Raw genomic sequence first — 20,840 nt, forward strand, 5'->3', positions numbered from 1 at the left:
CCCATTTCCCACGTACCTCCCTCCCCTCTTGCTTTCCTCTCCTTCCTTCCTCCTCTTGTTTATCGGGTCATCCACCGCTGCGAATTCACCCATCGATTCCTTCTTTTGTTGTTGTTGCTGCAGGTAGTCCTCGGGGACGCCCTTCTCGTATCGCAACCGTTTTGCTTCGATTTCGTTGGTCCTTACGAGAAGCACCTTCGGTAATCCACTGGGAAAACGACCTCATATAATGAATCGTTTACGACATCTCCTGCGGGAAACGTTGGATGCTTCTGCTGTAGAACTAGCCAACCAACTGCAACGATGGTGAATTGATTGATGGTTTCTGTTATAGCAGGGAATAAACGGGGACAACAAGCTCTTTTGATATTATTTTGCCCCTACGCACTCATACAAATTCAAACTAAGTTCTGTTGTGAAGGTAATCGATACGTAGAGCACTTATCTCAGATCAGACGGATCTCCCAGTTTTGCTTTGGCATTCTGCTCTGCTAAACTCTTGGTCCAATTGCACAGATTTTGCCAGACTGGAGTTGGACTGGTTGTTCTAGCCATATATTCACGAGCGTCCGCTCTTTGGCCGACAAACAGTCTTGCTTTTGCCCTATATTTTTTTGGGAACGATGCGGAGTTTACGCCACTGGAGACAGGAGGCCTCTATGCCAGCAATCTACCTCCAAATTGCTCTTGTTTCTGTAGTTTTCCTGAGCACCACCCGGGCCAGCCAAATAGATGGTGTTGTGCTCAAGAGCTTCATAGCATCTGCAGAAAGTCAAGGGACGCTGGCAAAACAATGGCTAGGTGACGATCCTTGCACGGGAAACTGGATTGGGATAGATTGTCAGGCTGGCGAAGTGACAGGGTTGGTCCTAGATAACAAAAATCTTACTGGATCGATCCCTCAAAACTCATTGAGCCAATTGACACAATTGAGGAAACTAAGCCTCAACGGAAATGGGCTGATAGGAACAATCCCTGCAGATTTGACAAAATGTACACAGCTGAAGATGATATACCTGACGGACAATCAACTTACAGGTCCAATCCCAAGTCCTTTGTCTCACCGACTGAAAAAGGTGTTCCTATCCAACAATAAGCTGACAGGAAGCATCCCGTCTTCGTTCGCTGACATTCCTGGTCTTTTGAGCTTCCACGTGGAGAACAATGAACTCGACGGAACCATCCCGCCCTTCAAGCAGACAACCTTGACGGATTTCAATGTCTCGAACAATAAATTGAGTGGCCCAATCCCGCCTGATCTCTCTTCTAAACATATCTCAACCAGTGCGTTTGTAGGCAACGCGATGCTCTGCGGAGACCTACTGTCAACACCATGCAATAGTTCCTCAGCGCCTGATACTCAAACTGCGAGCGGACGCGGCCCAGCTACAGCACCAAAACGGCGGCTAACGACCGGTCAAATAGTGGGAATCGTGCTTGCGGATGTGGCTTTCCTTGTGCTGCTGACCCTCGGTTTCCTCTTATACTATAAGCGGAGGTACGCGCGCAGCAGCGATACCAATCCTTCCACAAAGCTCCCAGATCAGACGAGATCAGAAGACTACCAATCAAGCTTCCTTTCCGTGGCTGAAGAAGAGAAACCCAAACTTGTTTTCTTCGAAAATCATCAACCGTTCAGATTGGAAGATCTTCTGCGTGCGTCCGCAGAATTGCTAGGGAAAGGAAGTCTGGGAAGTGCTTACAAAGCCGTGATGGAAGATGGCAGGGCGATGGCTGTGAAAAGGCTAAAGGAGCTGAACAACGTTGCACGAAAAGAATTCGAACAGCAGATGCAGCTGGTAGGAAAGCTCACGCATCCAAACGTGGTTCCATTGTGGGCATACTACTACGCGAAGGACGAGAAGCTACTGGTGTACGAGTATCAACCTAACGGCAATCTGATGACGCTTCTTCACGGTAAATTTTCGAAATCTAATCAACAACAGCGCACTTTATGCTTCTGTTTGCTTATGGTGTTTACATGCATGCACAGTATCGGATGGACGATCTCATGCAACTGCTGAGACTAGAGAGAGAGTAATTGTTGCAGCTGCTGAGGGTTGAGAGACAGGCATTAATTAACCTGCGCGTCCATTTTCAGAAATAACGTGGTGATTACATAAAAGCGAAATCCAATTTAATCAGCAGTTTTGCAAGTCAACAATCGTAGTTGAACAGATGAAAACTTAGCAAATCAATGATCGTAGCTGAGCAGATGAGCTCGACCTTATCTTAACGTTAGAAAGTTGTGCGCAGTCAGTAGTTTAGCAGATCGAAGCTTAACGTTCGAATGTGCAATAGGTGAGCAACAGAATCAGAGCTAGCGCAAGAGCGACAGATCAAAGGTTAACGTTCGAAAATCGTAGAGGTTGCAAATCAAAACGTAACGAGTGGTTTTGACGTAGCAAAACGGTGCCAAATCAATACTTTTGTTTAACTGAAAGCTTGCCGTTTTAGCAGGTAACCGTTCAAGAGGTTCAAAGTTCTCCCGGAAGCCTCTCTCGTGGAATGCTCGTGTCCGAATCGCTCGAGGTGTCGCCAATGGCCTTGCCTTCCTCCACCACGAATGCGAGTCCCAGAAGATCCCTCACGGCAATCTCAAATGTTCCAACATCCTCATTGACAAAAACTTCGAGGCTTGCATTGCTGATTTTGGCTTAGCTCCGCTCTTGAACCCCACAAGCGCCTCCCTTCGGATGGTCGGGTACAAGGCCCCCGAATACGACGCCACCAAGAAGATATCCCACAAGGCAGATGTTTATAGCTTCGGCGTCGTGTTGCTGGAGCTTCTCACAGGCAGGATGGCTGACTATGACAACATGAACGAGAGTCCCGCGAACTTCAGCCTCCCAGAGTGGGTGACCTCTGTGGTACGATCAGAATGGACTGCAGAGGTGTTCGATCGGACCCTTGTGGCCACAAATGCTTCCGAGGAATCCCTTGTGACGATGTTGCAGATAGCGATGGCGTGCATTTCCAAATCTCCCGATCAACGCCCAAAGATGAGCCAGGTTCACAAGATGATTACAGAAATCCGAGAAGATGAATTGACTGCATCGACTGCGTCTATGTCAATGGAACAAACTCCACCGTACGAAGGACGATCGGATCAATTCACAAGCAGCTTAAGTTTCGGAACACCCTACGATGGTTGATCAACATGAGTAGTGCTGCTGCAATTTCTCTTAAATCTTGATTCCGTTCGGATTGTTTTACGTGCATGAAGCTACATTAGCTGCTGCAACAAGCAAGAATATAAATGCGAAAACGAAATGGCGTGCATCAACATACATATATCTGCTGCAACATGCAAATATTGTTCACGTTGATCAGCTGATACGACAGCAAAAACGGATAGGCCCGTAAATTGTTAGTCATTTCATGAACCTTTCTCAAAATAAATGATCTGCTGCTCTGGATACTCAAAAACTGCAACTTAATCCTGTGATCTGGAACTTATTCGAAGCTGCAGATCTTTCTAATTGCAATAAATGTAGCAGGTTCAGTTCCACTAATCATCTATATCCATACCTGTCTGGAAAACTGAATTGGACATTCTCTTTCCGCATGTCATCTTTGTTCCAACTCAACAATCAGAATAGCTTGTGAAAACTTCCCAAATCTACTCTTCTCGACCTTCTTATGACTATGCTCAGACGTTCTACATTCCTCAGCCGATCAAGCTAAATTTAAAGTCTCCCAAAACCCAAATTAGATTAATTCTTGATCTTGTAACGTAGCCTGGAGCCTTTGTTGGGCAGCTCTTCACATTATGTAGATCTACGGCGGACTTCAAATCTGTCTATTAGGGTTTTCTTTCCCCTCGCAGAATAACGAGTTTTCTCTATTTTCCAACAAATAAATAAAGTGAAGTTTCATTCACACCTTCACTTTTGTTGCACTCGGTGAGATAATGATACAGTGGATCCCTTTTTGGTGTGTGTTGAGTTCTTGTATTTCAAATCGCCGTTTAATAGCCCAACTCGCTTGACATTAGATCCGTGAACGCGACTATTTAAAAAAATGTACATGTCTCTTGTTAAAAAGACCAAAGAGTGTGCCCTTCGTAGGGCACATAGCAATTCACATTAGAATATAGCACTTTGCAAAAGTGAGCATGAAATTGAATATTGCATTTGTGTTAGATAATTGGAAAGCATTTTGCACTTTGCATTTAGCACATACATAGAGTTGGCACACTTTCTCTCAAAAAATTATAAAACCAGGAACGAGCCCTTCCTTGGGTACATAGTACATTCATAGTATATGCATAGTACATACGAAATTGCATTTATCACGTAGCACTTTACATTTAGCATATAACCACACATTTGTCTTACCCTTTGAGACGGTACATGAAGCTATGTCATTTCGGGCAAAATAGAAGTGAACAATAGCTGAAGCTATCTATTTACTCTATTGAATGCTTGAGGGATTTCAAAATTCTAAGGAGCAGCCACCGTGAAAGCATTTTGATAGCATGAATATGGATAATTTCTTGAAAATATATGTAGCTTGAAGTGATACTCTAGGCACTCAGCCTAGCTAGCACATCAAAAGCAACCTCTAAGGTCTGCCAAAGCTTAACAGGAGTAATGTAAACAACGTTTGGAATGAGATTCATGAAATTATTGAATCCAATTCGGTAGAGAAGCAAGGTATTGTGGGCCCACTCTTGCAGAATTTTTTGTTAGAGTGGGAGTCATGAAGAAAGGTGTAGATGATGCCCATGTAGTTGATATAAATGGCACTGAAATTCCATTCTAAAAGCAAATGTATTGAAATCTTTGTAGCTAATGAGGTTTGAGTTTACCTAGTGAATTTGAGACCGTGGACCAATATCAATATAAGCCAGGGGATTATGGTCCTTGGTGGTCTATTTGAACTACTGATCAGGGATGTTTTTATGGCTTATATATTAAAATAAATTCTTTGCAAAAGTTTTCAAGCTCATTTTTTTAGTTTCACAATCTTGGTAGAATGCAATACTTCTTTATATTTTTTCTTTTGAATTTTGAAGGAAAAAATGTAAATCCTCGCGAAACTTTGAATTTTTTTGCATAAAAGTTTCAAATACTGGTGAATTTTTCAACATTGATTTTTATTATGGCATACAAACTCTCAACACCAATATAAAAGTTTAACTTGCTAATGAAACTAACTTGAAAAAATCATCCATGCTACTGATGTAGTGTTCCTTCGATATTGCAATGATGGCATATGGCTTACATTTAGTAGATGTAATTAAGGGTGATGTTGTGTTCCCATAATTGTGAAGAGAAGAGAGGCATAGGTGTAACTATGGAGAAGAAGGTAATGGGTTGACAGATGAAACACACAAACAATGGAGGATGGACTTGCATGGTGAATTGATCTGACCATCAAGCAGTCCAATGGGTTGGTAGGGAAATGTTGAGTTGAAGGTTGCTGCAACACCCTGCATTGGGAATCTTACGGATTTTTGGGTTTTGTTCTAAAGCTTTTTAAATGTTTTGAAATGAGGCCTATAATGATTAAAAACAACCTAGTTGTGTATTTCTAGCAAGACCACTAAAGGTGGTCCCTGTGCAGTAACTAAACACATTGTGCCATATTGTGTAAATATATTGCATGACTTTTAGCAATACCACATGGTATACATAATTACCATGCAGTATTTATATACCACACAATACACATAATTACCATGTGGTAATTTTTCTACTTGTGCTACTCATGTGCTCATCGAAATCAGCGTCACCAATGGTAGGTTCATTCTCACGATTAATGGCCTCAATATCCATATCTCCTATCTCATGATCATCCTCCTCTCTCGTATCACGGTCATCATCACGTCCATGGCCATGATCATCCTCCATACGCTCCATATTAGTAAATGTACTATACATCACTTTGGAATGTGGCATAATAGGTATGACATGCCACCATCTATTATTATCCACCATTGGTTGATAGACAACCTAATTCAAACACAAATACAATCATGTTATTTTCCTTGCATCAAATATTTAAAAGCGAGTATTTTTATATGTGTGCATAGTACCTGTTCACATTGTTGTGGTAATACTAGTGTGTCCTTCCTACTTTGCCAAAACTTTGTGGAGTCAATAGTTACAAAGCAACTTGCATGGCGTTTGATTGTTGCATTAGGACCTCTTTCCACCACGCCCTTAAACCACTTTACATCCAAAACATACACAAAGAAGCGTCGAAAGTCAAGCTTAATACCATGACATAAGCTCTGCAATGGATTTGCACTTGAACATATGTTGGATGTGAGGGATTATGGGAAAATGTTGCAGAACCTTACGAGGCACGTCCAAAGTTTTGAGATCTGCTCTATATCTTGCCTCTCCACAAGTAGGGCACTCTCTTGCATCCTTATGTAGTCCACGAAACAAAACACAATCGTTGACACATGCATGGATGCGCTTGTAATCTAATCCTCCAAGGGAGGTCACATGTTGCCTTGCCATATCTCTTGAGGTCGGTAATTTATTCTCCCTTGGAAGCATTTTACACAATAGCTTGCACATGAATACCATAAATGAAGAAAAGCATTCGAGTAATTGACCCACTAGCATAATTCACCATGTTTGCAAAATAGACTTTAAAGCTTACTTGAGTAATGCATTCAAACTTGCATTGCTCCATCCATAGATGGTTTGTAAGTTTAGTAACTCAAGGGAGGCATGTAGAACAGAGAATGTGCACCCCTCAAACACTGGAGTCGATGCTGCAGTAAAAAAATCATCCTGCTCCATGCTATCATCCCTCCCTTAATGGACATATAAATCCTGCACCATATCATCAAACACCTCCTCCTCCACGGCTTCATGAGGTAATGGTGGAGGGCTATTATCACCATCACTCCATGCATCCGTAACCGTCCCTCCTGAAGATCCCACCTCGTATCGCTGACGCTTTGCCTCCTCACGGAGAGCATAGGGCAACTTATGCAGGTGTGGCACCGCATCCTGTATCAAATTAAAACAGGATCATAACTCAAACATATGAACACCCATAGGTATCTCAATCAACCTTAACTCTTTAACACTTACCATGTTTACGGTTGCATCCCATTCTCCATTCTTTGAGATGTGATTGAGTGTAATCCTGTGTGCATGATACATGTTTCCTCGACATCAATCACACATACATTTGATTTTTTGTTCCAACCACATTTCGCGATGGTGGATACGGAGGGATTCATCCTCACTGGAGCTACTTGTTGAAGATGAAGACATCCTACAAACAAACAACCCAAAAAAATTTGATTTTTCTCAAATATTTAATTTTAAACTCTGTGGCGCGTCTAAAACCGCGTTTGTCTATTTAGTGTTGCGCATCTACAAGCGCGTCTAAAGCCGCATCTACTCTGTGTATCTAGATGCACAATTACGAGACAATTACACACATATTTAGACGCATGTATAGATGCGCTATTAGACACACCTATAGACGTGGTTTTTAAATCTGCTTTAAGCACGCTCGCTTTGCTTTTCTTCACATTACTTATACTTCGTGCGGCTTGCTTGCTTTGCTATTAGCAGATCCACAGTTTCAATGCTTAAGAGAAAGGCACCCATACTTACTTCCAAGCTTACACTTAAGAGGAAGGCACCCACACTTACTTCTAAGCTTAAAGGAGAAGAGGGTGAACAAGGAAGAGAAGCAACTTTGAAAAAGGAGAAAAAGCTTCCATACCTCTATCCAAGGTAAGTCTTTTTACAGTTGATCTTTTTTGGAAGTTTGCTCTCTTTGGATTTGTCCTTTCTCGTATCCAAGAAATGCATGATTTTGGTATCAGTGTTATGTTTTTGTGTCAGGTGCATGTCCTTTTCTACTTTTTAGAAAAGTCTGTCTGTCGGAGTGCATCTATAGGCGCATCTTAGAGCGCATCTAAAACCGCATCTACAGCCGCGTCTTGATGTGCATCTAGCCTATGTGTAGACACGGACAGCCACATCTATAGACGCGCTGTTATATGCAAAAATAGATGCGCTTGTTAGACACGTCTATAGATGCGCTTTGATAGTAATCTTTTTTTCCCTTCCTCTTTCTTCTCAGCTCATTAGTAATCATCTTTTTTTCTTTTTTCTAGTTCATCATGTAGCCAAGAAGCTCTTTGGGCTCATCTGATCTCCGAGAGTCTATTTTTAGGGACTTATATAACCTTTTAGGGCACCCTCCTAGTCCTGCGGAGTTATACACGTATATGACAGGTACTCTAAACACCCCCCAGGAGTCGACACTATAGACTCCAAACCACCCCACATCAGCTGAGATTACCCCAGCGGAGTTAGCATAGCCCAACCGGCGACATAGCCGAGGCCCTTCTCCCATGCCATCTTATGCCCCTTCCCCCATGCCGTCTTATGCCCCTTTTGCCATGCCATCTTATGCCCCTTCCCCCATGCCGTCAGGAGGTCCTGTCTCACAAAGCCGTCAGCGTACTCTTGTGCAGTCGAGACTTGGTTCTCCAGCTACGAGTGGTCCACGTAGTCCCATGCAATCTCCAGCTACGAGTGGCCAGCGTACTAGCTCGACACGACAGGGTAGCAGACATAGTAGAAGGGAGAGCAGTGGGGGATGCATGGCACAGTGCTTTGGGATGGGTGGTGGTGGGGACGATGATGATTCAGATGACTTAGACGTGCCTCCGGGTGATGGTACGATCTTCTATGACATCACTCAGATAGGAGGCATCTTGATGGATGCACCGGGGAATGACATCATGGCCTTCATGCGCTCTGTAATTGCTAACAATTACAGAGATTGCTTTATCCACTACAAAGACCGGCCAAAGAGGTTGGCTGATGAGACCCTCGCTGTTGTTCGCTCTAGGTATCCTAACCCCCCCAATCATCAGTTCACAGATAAATGGGCCAAGTCAAAGATTGTTACGATACTTGGCAATAAAAGATCTTCACTTAAGAGGCAGGCACTAGCAGAGCTTGCCAGGCTCGAGGGAGGTCAACCACCAAGGGGCCCGCCCCACACTGCTCATAAGCATGAGTGGAAGAAAGCAATGAAGTCAGTAAGGGAGGACCCCAGTCTGCAGCACATGGAGGCACGAAGGATCTAGATGGAGCAATATGGAAGCATGCATTTTGGAGCAGGTGGTGTTGAATCATGGGAGGCCCAATTTGTAAGTATCGATCTCAATTATATTGCTTATGTAGTTTATTAGGAGGTTGTTTCTTTGTACTAACCCCTCCACAAATTGTGTCATCTTGCAGCTTGATATCGTGGGCAGATACCCTACTCTTGTCGAGATAGCCTACCACTGCCTCCATCGCAAAGGAGATACATAGAAGCACTTCTATCATGACGGGTTGATTACTGAGGAGCAGTATATCTAGGCTACTGGAGTGGCCCCCAAGGTATTTGAAAGTAACTAAATAATGTCAATATTATAAGTAAAGATTTGATTTTTCATACATTGATATATGTTGTCCCTTGTTTACAGGTCCTTGCACAAGAAGGTGAGGAAGAAGACGAGGAAGGAGGCAGAGAAGGGAGTGCAGAAGGGAGCATGGAAGGGAGCGAGGATGTGGAGAACATAGATTAGTCATAGAAATAGTGCTAGCTACTCTTTTTTGTACTTAAAGCCACTGGCTTGGCTTCGTGCATCTTATATATACACTCCTCTTATTTTTTGTACTTGAAGCCACATGACGCGGCTTAGCTTTGTGCTATATGTACATACAAGCACTTTTTGAGCTTTCAATTTTATTGCGTTTTGGAGTTGTAATGTTTTATTTGGAATTGTAATTAAAATGCGGTTGGCTGTAAGAATTGAATTACACAATGTGGAAATGGGATTCTTGTAACTATATAGCATACACAACATACACAGCATTCTGTAAATTTGAAAAAATATATTATGTAGCGCATCTATCAGTGCATCTATAAATGCATCTATATACACGTCTGTCTGTTCGAGAAGCATCTATTTGCATGTCTACACACGCGTTTAATGATGCGTCTATACACACGTTTAATGATGCATCTATCTGTCTTTTAAAATTTTTAGTAGAGCATCTATTTACGCATCTAGATGCACGTCTATACGTGCATCTGTCTGCTATATAGACACACTGTTAGATGCGAGTCTCTAGATGTGAAAATAGACGTGCAAATAGATGTGCCCGTAAGTTTTTTTTTTAGTTCAATAAACGCGTCTGTGCATGTTTGTGGGGGCTTTGTCTTGTTGTGAATACTTTTTTAAAATTTTAAGAACATAAAAAATGTTCCAATTGTCCAAAGCTGCATTTTTTTAAATTGGATATTTAAAACCGGTTGACGTGGTACTTACCGCACGGTACTTTCAGAAGGATTTTTTCCCTTCACCTCTTATGGACCACTTGTAAGTTCATCCTCTCCTATAAGACCACACATTCTTCATACATCCATTGAATTTTTAATAGCTAGAGTAAGAAATGACTCCACTACCAGTTTCAAGTTGATCTAGATCATCCACACCAAACCTCCACATGGTAGTTGGATACCGATGCAAAACTAATCAAAAGAATTCCTCTACAAAGTATTGTACCCATCAAATACATATGCATGATGGTAGAGGTACAACCAACACTTATTTCATCAATTTTGGACTTGTCAATGTACAATTTCATTTTTACAGAAACTTTTGAACTAGTTTTTGAATAAAATTAAAAAAAAAATCCACTCTTCAAAGCATAGATGAAAACATAAAAACAAGCAATTTTTTAGAGATTTTTAAAGGAGATGAAATCAAAATTATAAAATTTAATGTGACATAGATAAGTTACACCAAAAGATAAGATTCAGTAGTTGTAAACTCTCGTAATATTTATAATGGTGTTAACAAACACCTTCAAAAGTTACAATATTAAAAGCAAACTCTTACAATATTTATAACGGTGTTAATAGTTTCACAAAAAGTTACAATAAGCCTCTCACTAGAAGGTATTAATATTTGCCATTGATATCCTAGACTCAACCCATTTAAGGGCTGAGACCATCTCATCATGATCAATGTAGTTAAAATTGCAAAAGAGAAGTAAGGAACTATAAATTTTTTCCTGTATAGCACTTTCTTGATTCCGTATGGCTTGTGCTTCTTGGGGTGGAAATCTCCCATAAGGAGCCAGATGCAAAGTAACCTCACTTAGATAGTCTATTAGCTCTCTCCTATATGAAAGTAATCTATCTATTTCACTAGCAGACCTAATTATTTTTTTTCTCTCCTCCTTTTCTAGGTGCTTCTAAAGAGCAAACTCCTCCTTTTCATCATGGGTTAATGGTGTTAAATTACACAGTGCAGCGGCACAAAAACTGAACAAAGAATAGAGAGTACATAGCAAACTGGAGAGGAACAAAATTTTCCTTCAATACTGATGTAGTGCAGATGGTGGTTCCGTCCACCCGCAGTGGAGCTTAGATGGCAATCTAGACAGATACTAGGTGAAGAGCTACTAGCTGGAAGATCTCTGCTAGAAGATCTGATCTGATCTGATCTGATACAATGAACTGAGAAGGTCATCTCTTTATAGCTATGAGGGCGGTAGCCAGATCAACGTAGTAGGTGGAGCCAACCAATCAACCTAATCGGTGGAGCCAACCAGTCGTCCATGGAATATTCAAAGAATATTCCCTATACCTTCGTCTCGAGGGCTCTCGCCCCCTGAACCCCCATTAGGGGGCCGCTGGCCCCCCTAGGACCCCCGTGCCATCTGGTCCCCAAACCCTAGCGAGAGCAAGGGGCTCCCATACAATCAAGACAATGTGCCTCGTGCTGCTACCAACTTACCTACCTTGCCTAGCCAATAGGCTAGACTCACATAGATCACCTTTCTACCATCAATAGTCTCAATGATAGACCTCATCTGACATGGAAGTCAAGATCCATCCAGTGTCCCGGGCTCACACATGGCTTCTCTCCATATGGGGGCCTTACAACTTGAGCACCGTGGACCACTGGTCGTTACCAGGAGGGTGGGGCATTGAGCATATCTAAAAAATGGAGCTCACTGTCTCTTTCTCTTCCATAGGGCTTGCACTTCATGGCGTGGAAATCTCCCAAAATGAGCCACATGTGAAGTAACCTCATGTAGATAGTCTATTAGCTCTCTCATATATGAAAGTAATCTATCTATTTTGCTAGTAGACCTACTTATTTTTTTCTCTCTCCTTCTCTAGGCACTTCTAAAGAGCAAACTCCTCCTTTTCATCGTCCTAGGTTAATGGAGCTTGATGTCTCCTTCTCTTCTCTCTATTCGTGTCATTGTTGGTGATCCAATCTTTGTTGGTGCTAATGGGTTCCTCCACAAAATTGATGACTTCAAAAAGATCCATTAAGCTTTAAGTCACGATAGGAACAAGAGATAGTGAGGGAGTAAGGTGAGATGGAAGAAGAGTTTGAGAGTAAGGCTATGAGCTTAGTGCAAGAATGATAATGGGAGTAGAGTTGAGTTCCAGAGTAAGGATGCGCGCAAGATGGAATGAGTAAGCTTGAGGAGAGGAGAAAGGTAATGAGAGAAAAGTGGAAGAATTGTTTGGCTATAAGGCTGTAGGTGAGATGGAAGGAGTAAGCTTGAGGAGAGGAGGAAGGTAATGAGAGCAAAGTGGAAGAAGTGTTTGGTTGTAAGGCTATGGGTGAGATGACATAGAAGACGAATGACTAGAGAGGGATTTATAGAACTACAACTACAAACTCATAATGTGAGATGAAAGATTTAGAATAAAGAATTGGGAGAGGCTGAGATGTCGCTAAGATGATGGTTGGAGAATGCTAGACTACTAGATTGTGTGAAGTAACAGATGCAAGACCATAATGTGAGACATGTGAGACGATAGATTTTGAGTACATTAAAATCTATAAAATAAAGTGATGGAACAAAAGAATGATATAGTTATTAGATTATCATCATGAGATATTTATTGTATATAAGAAGTTTTTCCTACCTAAAAAAAAACTCATGTACATGATGCTAAACCCCATCATAAAGCTTCACAATGAAGTGGATTCTGATGCTTGCTGTGGACTTTGTTGTGATGCTTTGGAAATAGACTCTTTCTCTCGAGGCTTTGATTCTTTAGGTGTATGTGGTCTCTTCCTTTGGGCATGGAATTTGTATACTTCCAAGCGTGGACTTGGTTGTGATGATTTAGGCATAAAATCTAGTGGAGGTTGTGATTCTCTGGGCATATATTGAATCTCTGCTTTTGAGTGTGGGGTAGATGGTGATTCCTTGGGCATAGACTCTTCAGGAGGATGTGATGCTTGTGGCATAGAATGAGTCTCTACTTCCACCCATGGACTTTGATGGGATTCTTTGGGCATAGACTCCCCAGAATGGTGTGATGCTTTGGCTATAGATTGAGTCTCTAGTTCTGCTGGACTTGATTGTGATGCTTCGGGAGTAGTAGACTCCTTTAAAGGTTGTGATGGATTGGGAGTATATTGAGTCTCTACTTCCTCGAGAGTCTTTGATGCAAACTTGGGTGTCTTATTTACTTTAATTGGAGATTGAGCAATTACGTATCGAATGTTGAGATATCGAGCTCCACTCGTGATATGCCAAGGTGACCGTTGTGCATTTATGTCACCGACTTGTTTGCTACAGATGCGGTTGGTACACGGCCCACGAATAATAGCTGGATGACAGCTATCCTTATCTACTCTAGTTCGTGGCTCAGTTAGTATGCCACCTTAGTTAGTTGAGTTTGGTTTGAGACCCACATATAGGGTTCTTCTACTTCTTTGTACTTGAGTTCTTTTGGCTTTCACAACTAAGAAGAGGAAAACTGTTTTCAGCCTCCACCTGTGTGTGTATTCCCCCATTATGCATGTGACAAAGCCGCAAGTGAGACTCCTTCCCTCTCTCCCACTATCTTCACATGGTATCAGAGCCTTGTTCGTGGTAAGGAGCTCAAGAAAGAAAACCAAGTTCATGGTGTCCTGGTAAGAGGACCAGTGTTGCTTTCCTATTTTGAGTTTGGGAGCAAATCTCTACAAGTAGCACAACCAGAAGTGCAAGAGTGCACTGTCTCAGATTGAGACGCTCTTTGCAGTGTGGCGAGAGCGCAGTATATGCTACACGTAAGGGCAAAGCCCTTGGTGGTTCTATTTTTCTGATTCGAGGCCATTTCAGGGCCCGTTTTGAAGGCGGAAGCTCTTCACAGGCACTCAGAAAAAGGCCCTATTTTTTGCTGTCAACTACTACTCTGCTGGTCAGTGAACAGTTGCCGCAAAAATTGCATCGTATGCCTGTGTGCAGAGATATTGGGAGTTGCAAAATCATGCTTATTGCCTGTTGATGCAAAATTGTCACTAGGAAGTGACTGTGTGGTCAAATACCACTTGCGTCAGTTTTGCAGATCTGCCCGTGTGAGGCAAAAGCTATGTTTTTTTGCAATGATAGAATATTTTGTAGTGTTCTATAATGGCGTCTGATTCTCTTTCGTAGATTATCACTGAAAAGCTTGACAAGAACAACTTCCAGGCATGGAAGTTTAGAATGACGAATTTCCTTATGGGAAAAGGCTATTGGGAGTTCATTACAGGAAATGAAGAAGAACCAGTTCTTCCTAATGTTCCCAATCAACAAGAAATGCAGGCATTTAAAGGATGGCATGAGAGAGCTAGAAACGTTATGTACTGGTTGTCTATCAGTATTTCGGATTCTATGATTGTGCATATTCAGGATGCAAGTACGCCAAAGGAGGCATGGGATACTTTGGCAAAAATGTACAGCACAAATACGCAAGCCAAGAAAATGTAGCTCAAACAAGAGTTGCACAATGTGCAAAGAGAAAATTTGAGCATCAATGACTACCACATGAAGGTGAAGAAAATTGCAGATGCACTTGCTTCCATTGGGTCGCCAGTGGAAGATGACGATCTAGTTTTTGTGACCTTGAATGGTCTAGGAAAGGATTATGCATAGTCCCGGACATCCATTGCCGTCCGTGAAAAATTTCCTGATTTTGAAGAGTTGTTTGCTCTTCTAATTTCTGAAGAGCAGAGAAATGGGGGTGCATCTTCTTCAGGAGGAACTTCAAAAGAAACTGTCTTCTACTCAAATGCTGGAAGAGGTAGAGGCAGAGGTAGAGGAGGCCAATCTACAAGCCGTGGTAGAAATCAGAAGATGCAGCAAACTCAAGAAAACCAGTCCTATGGAGGAGGACGTGGTAACTCTAGAGGCAGGGGGAGCCAAAGAGGCCGTGGTGGATGGCAGAGAGGCCAAAATGCAAACAACAATGTTGAATGCTACTACTGTGGTAAAATTGGTCATATGGCTAAGGACTACTACAAAAAGCAGAATGACATTATGAATGGAAAATTGCAGCAAAGCAATTATGCATCTTCTAGTAGATAGGGTGATGACAGAAATGAGCATCTATTTATGGTGCAGCATATGACAAATTCTGTGACAAGTGCAGAAGAACAAAATGATGTGTGGTATGTTGACTCAAGTGCATCAAACCACATGACAGGTCATGCAGAATGGATGTAGGATGCAAGGAAAATGGAAAAACTAGGATTTGTGGAGACTGGTGATGATACTGCACATCCTATTGTGCAGATTGGTAAAATTCCTTTGTCTATGCAGGATGGGAAAAAGAAATACCTATCTGATGTATTTCATGTCCCGAAAATCACCAAGAACCTGGTTTCTGTTGGTCAAATGGTTGAGCAGGGCTTGCAAGTCAGATTTAATCCTCATGGATGCTTTGTTGAGGATATGGAAAATAACGGTCACTTGATAGAAAAAGGAAAGAAGAAGGACGGGATGTTTACGTTGGATGCGGACATGCCTGAATTGAGTGCAGCAATGTTTGCACATGGGACCGGTGTAGTTGCAGATATTGATATCTGGCATAAACACATTGGTCATGTTAATATACAGTGACTTAAATCAATGCAAGCCCAAAATATTGTTGCAGGATTGCCTAAATTCAAGGTTGCAAAAATGCATAAAGTTTGTGAAGCCTGTCAATTTGGAAAACAGGCAAGGAAACCATTTCCTAGGCATGTTCAAGAGAGTAAAAAGCCATTAGAATTAATCCACTCTGATGTGTGGACTACTAAAGCTACATCTATTGGAGTTTGTCACTATTTTGTCACTTTTATTGATGACTTCAGCAGAAAAGTTTGGGTGTATTTTATGAAAAAGAAAAGTGAAGTGTTTGGGCACTTCAAAGCTTTTAAAGCTATGGTTGAAAAAGAAACAGGCCTGCAAATAAAATGCCTAAGGTTAGATGGAGGGGGACAGTACCTCTCAAATGAGTTTGCAAGGTTCTTGCACGAGCATGGCATAAAGTAGCAATATTCATGCAGTCATACCCCATAGCAAAATGGACTTGTAGAAAGGAAAAACAGGCATATTGGAGAGGTATCTCGGGCCATGCTAAATGAGAAAGATCTACCAGATTATTATTGGGCTGAAGCAGTTGCTACAATAGTTTACATAATGAACAGGACTCCCACTGCAGCAATACATGGCATGACGCCAGAGGAGATGTATACTGGTAGGAAACTAGACATTTCTCATTTGAAAATTTTTGGTTGCATTGCCTATGTTCATGTGCCAGATGAGTTGAGGTCCAAGTTGGATCCAAAAGCTGAGAAGTGCATCTTTATTGGTTATTCTCTGTAGCAAAAAGGGTATAGATGCTATAACCCTTCTACTCGTAAGTTTATAGTGAGCAGAGATGTCTTTGATGAGATGAGTAGCTGGTATAAACTAGTAAATGTGATGATTGATGTAGATGCACAAAATGGTAATGCTGCACAGAATTCAATGCAGCAGTCACAAAATATCAGTGGACCTGTAGTGTCCTCTAGTAGTGGTTCACATACTTCGCCATGGATAGGCAGATTAAGATCAGGAGAATCTCCTCAAAGCAATGCAGATAGTGGTATGCAGGTACCATCATGAAAAGGAAAAGAGAAGGTAGATCAGCCCATGTTTGATGTGAATGCAGGTCACTCTTATGTGGATGGTGAATCCAGTGGCTCAGAACAGAGCATTGATGATGAGTTGAGAGCACCTGGAAGTGAGCCTATTTTGTGCAGGTCTACCAGAGCTAGATATCCTGTGGATAGGCTAAAATATGATGGATTTATAGCCATTCACTATGCCTATATGGTCAAAGTGATACAGGAACCAGAACCCACTTCTTTTGAGTAATCCATGGGAAATGAAAAATGGGAGAAAGCCATGGATGAAGAAATGGATGCCTTGGAAGCAAATGCTACATGGGAATTGGTGACTTTGCCTAAAGACAAGAATGCAATTGGCTGTAAGTAGGTTTATAAGATCAAGCACAATGCAGATGGTTCTGTGAATAGATACAAGGCAAGATTAGTTGTCAAGGGGTATGCACAGACATATGGCATTGATTATGAAGAAACATTCAGTTCGGTTGCAAGGGTGGCAACGGTAAGAGCAGTCATTGCTATGGTTGCATCAAAGGGATGGTCTTTACATCAGATGGATGTAAAGAATGCCTTCTTGCATGGTGATTTACAAGAAGAGGTCTTTATGGAGCAGCCAGCAGGTTATGTTCATGCTATTCATCCTGATTTTGTTTGTAGGTTGAAGAAAGCCTTGTATGGCTTGAAGCAAGCACCTAGAGCATGGTCTGACAAGATAGGACTGTATCTTGTTACTATTGGCTTTCAGATTTCCAAGGCAGATTTCTCACTCTATGTGAGAAAAACAAAGAAAGGGATTATGATGCTTGTCATTTATGTTGATGATTTGATCATCATAGGTGATAGTGATGAAGATATCCTTCATGTGAAAATGCTATTGAAGCACAAGTTTGAGATGAAGGATTTGGGAGAGCTGCGTTATTTCTTGGGCATTGAGGTGATTAGATCACCAAGTGGGATATAGCTCTTGCAGAGGCAGTATGGATTGGACATGCTGTCCAAATATGGGATGACAGGTTGTAAACCTATTTCAGTTCCTTTGGAGCAGAATGTGAAGCTGAGCACAGATGCAGGTGAGCTTCTAGAAGACCCTATTATGTACAGATGCATAGTAGGAAGTTTGATTTATATGACTATTACCAGGCCAGATTTAAGCTATGCTGCTGGATTGGTAAGTCAATTTATGCAGGATCCAGGGAAACCGCATTTGGATGTGGCTAGATGCATACTCAGGTATGTGAAGTCCACATTGCAGTATGGACTATTTTATGAGGATGGGGTTCAGATACAATTGCATGGATACACTGATGTTGATTGGGCTAGTAGTATTTCTGATAGACGATCTACCCGTGGATATTTTGGGAGTGCTGCAGTCACCTGAAGCAGTAAGAAATAGCCTATAGTTGCCTTGTCGAGAACAGAGGCTGAGTACAGGGGTGTAACAATGGCTGCATGTGAGGTAGCTTGGTTGCATAAGCTACTTTATGATATGCATCAGTCTACAGATGGGCCAATTGTCATTTATTGTGACAACATGAGCAGTATACACTTGGCAAATAACCCAGTCTATTATGCTAGAACAAAGCACATTGAGGTGCATTATCACTATGTGCGGGAGAAGGTTTTACTAGGTCTTATTGATCTAGTTTATGTCAGCACAGAGGATCAGGTAGCTGACATATTCACGAAGGCATTGGGCACAGAGAAGCTGTGCAATTCAGAGACTTGCTTGGTGTGCAAGATTTGGGATTGAGTTCGAGGGGGAGTGTTGAGATATCGAGCTCCACTCGCCAGGGTGACCGTTGTGCATTTATGTCACCGACTTGTTAGCTGCAGATGCGGTTGGTACACCGCCCACGGATAATAGCTGGATGACAACTGTCCTTATCTACTCTAGTTCGTGACTCAATTAGTATGCCACCTTAGTTAGTTGAGTTTGGTTTGAGACCCACATATAGGGTTCTTCTATTTCTTTGTACTTGAGTTCCTTTGGCTTTCACAACTAAGAAGAGGAAAACTGTTTTTAGCCTCCACCTGTGCTTGTATTCCCTTATTGTGCATGTGAGAAAGCTACAAGTGAGACTCCTTCCCTCTCTACCACTATCTTCACATCGAATGGTATGAGCCACAAATGTATTGTGAAGATAGTGGGAGAGAGGGAAGGAGTCTCACTTGTGGCTTTCTCACATACACAATGGGGGAATACACACAAAGGTGGAGGCTGAAAACAGTTTTCCTCTTCTTAGTTGTGAAAGCCAAAAGAACTCTAGTACAAAGTAGAAGAACCCTATATGTGGGTCTCAAACCAAACTCTGCTAACTAAGGTGGCATACTAACTGAGCCATGAATTAGAGTAGATAAGGATAGCTGTCATCCAGCTATTATTCGTGGGCGGTGTACCAACCACATCTGCAGCTAACAAGTCGGTGAGATAAATGCACAATGGTCACCCTAGCATATCACGAGTGGAGCTCGAGATCTCAACACTCCCCCTCAAGCTCAATCCCAATTCCTGCACACCAAGCAGGTCTCTGAACTTGCGCAGCTTCTCTACGCCCAATGCCTTCGTAAATATGTCAACTACCTGATCCTATGTGCTGACATAAACTAGATCAATAAGACCTAGTAAAACCTTCTCCTGCACATAGTGATAATGCACCTCAATGTGCTTTGTTCTAGCATGATAGACTGGGTTATTTGCCAAGTGTATACTGCTCATGTTTTCACAATAAATGACAACTGGCCCATCTGTAGACTAATGCATACCATAAAGTAGCTTATGCAACCAAGCTATCTCACATGCAGCCATTGCTGCACCCTTGTACTCAACCTTTGTGCTTGACAAGGAAACTGTAGGCTGTTTCTTGTTGCTCCAAGTGACTGCAGCACTCCCAAAAGACAACACATATCCACTGGTAGATCGTCTATCTGAAATACTACCAGCCCAATCAGCATCAGTGTATCCATGCAACTGTATCTGAACCCTAGCCTCATAAAATATTCCATACTGCAATGTGAACTTCACATACCTGAGTATGTGTCTAGCCGCATCCAAATGCGGTTTCCTTGGAGCCTGCATAAACTGACTTACCAATCCAATAGCATAGCTCAAATCTGGTCTGGTAATAGTCATGTAAATCAAACTTCCTACTATGCATCTGTACATAGTAAGGTCTTCCAGAAGCTCACCTGCATTTGCACTCAGCTTCACATTCGGCTCCAAAGGAACTAAAATAGGCTTACAGCCTGTCATCCCATATTTAGACAACATGTCCAATCCATACTGCCTCTGCAAGAGCTGTATCCCACTTGGTGATCTAATCACCTCAATGCCCAAGAAATAATGCAGCTCTCCCAAATCCTTCATCTCAAACTTCTACTTCAATAGCATTTTCACATGAAGGATATCTTCATCACTATCACTTGTGATGATCAAATCATCAACATAAATGGCAAGCAGCATAATACCTTTCTCTGTTTTTGTCACATACAGTGAGAAATCTGCCTTGGAAATCTGAAATCCAATAGTGACAAGATATTGTCCTAACTTATCAGACCATGCTCTAGGTGCTTGCTTCAAGCCATACAAGGCTTTCTTCAACCTATAAACAAACTCAGGATGAACAGCATGAACATAACCTGGTGGCTACTCCATAAAGACCTCTTCTTGTAAATCACCATGCAAGAAGGCATTCTCTACATCCATCTGATGTAAAGACCATCCCTTTGATGCAGCCATAGCAATGACTGCTCTTACGGTTGCCATCCTTGCAACCGGACTGAATGTTTCTTCATAATCAATCCCATATGTCTGTGCATAACCCTTGACAACTAATCTTGCCTTGTATTTGTTCACAAAACCATTTGCATTGTGCTTCACCTTATAAGCCCACTTACAGCCAATTGCATT

At 41.9% G+C, this 20,840-nt stretch overlaps 1 pseudogene; it reads left to right on the forward strand.

Annotated features, from left to right (window-relative positions):
- The first annotated feature begins 623 nt into the window (after positions 1–623).
- Positions 624–3,155, forward strand: LOC147891286 (putative inactive receptor kinase At5g58300 pseudogene; annotated as a pseudogene).
- The last annotated feature ends 17,685 nt before the right edge of the window (positions 3,156–20,840 follow it).

The sequence above is a fragment of the Dipteris shenzhenensis genome, chromosome 18 (genome assembly GCF_047967505.1).
Source record: "Dipteris shenzhenensis isolate YYH24624 ecotype China chromosome 18, Dip_SZ_1.0, whole genome shotgun sequence".
NCBI lineage: Eukaryota > Viridiplantae > Streptophyta > Polypodiopsida > Gleicheniales > Dipteridaceae > Dipteris > Dipteris shenzhenensis.